We start from the raw sequence: 938 nt of genomic DNA, 5'->3' as shown, positions 1-938 counted from the left end.
CCATTCTTTCACAGTGTAAACATAGCTGGTGGTGTTTTTCTTAACACTTAATTTTTTATTTAGATGGTTTTGAAAAACATCATTTGTCCTGGCCTTGGACAGCAGGATGACAGGAGATGAAGGTTCTGTTGCTGTGAAGTTCTGATTGATGACTGCTGATGTTGATTTGTGGATACAGGTGCATTAAACTTGTTCTTGGATTATATCATCTTTATCAGCAGGTTTATTGTTGAAAACGGTCATAGTCAAAGGACATGTCAAAATGTGTTATAACTTACAGGGGTTGGACAATGACACTGAAACATCTGTCATTTTAATGTGGGAAGTTTCATGGCTAAATTGGACCAGCCTGGTGGCCAATCTTCATTAATTGCACTTTGCACCAGTAAGAGCAGAGTGTTAAGGTTCAATTGAGCACAGTTTTGCTCAAATTATTGCAATGCACACAACGTTATGGGTAACATACCAGAGTTCAAAAGAGGACAAATTGTTGGTGCACGTCTTGYTGGWRCRTCTGTGACCAAGACAGCAAGTCTTTGTGATTTATCAAGAGCCACAGTATCCACGTCAGCATTCCACCAAGAAGGATGAACCACATCCAACAGGATTAACTGTGGACGCAAGAGGAAGCTATTTGAAAGGGATGCTTGGCTGCTAACCCAGATTGTATCCAAAAAACATAAAACCATGTCTGCCCAAATCACGGCAGAATTAAATGTGCACCTCAACTTTCCTGTTTCCACCAGAACTGACCATTGGGAGCTTCACAGCAGAGCCGGCTCTTGGCATAGGTGAACTAGGCRGTTGCCTAGAGCTCCATCTGCTGGAGGGGATGCCGAACTGCAGAAGAAAAAAAGTAATTATTTGTAATCCATGGTTGTAACTCTGCTCGGCGCCCCTTTCAATTAGCTTTGTCTTAAAAAACTATAATGAAGTAT

This window comes from Austrofundulus limnaeus, unplaced genomic scaffold (genome assembly GCF_001266775.1).
Source record: "Austrofundulus limnaeus strain Quisiro unplaced genomic scaffold, Austrofundulus_limnaeus-1.0 Scaffold19, whole genome shotgun sequence".
NCBI lineage: Eukaryota > Metazoa > Chordata > Actinopteri > Cyprinodontiformes > Rivulidae > Austrofundulus > Austrofundulus limnaeus.
The sequence above is the reverse complement of the archived record's forward strand: the minus strand, read 5'-3'. Positions refer to the sequence as shown.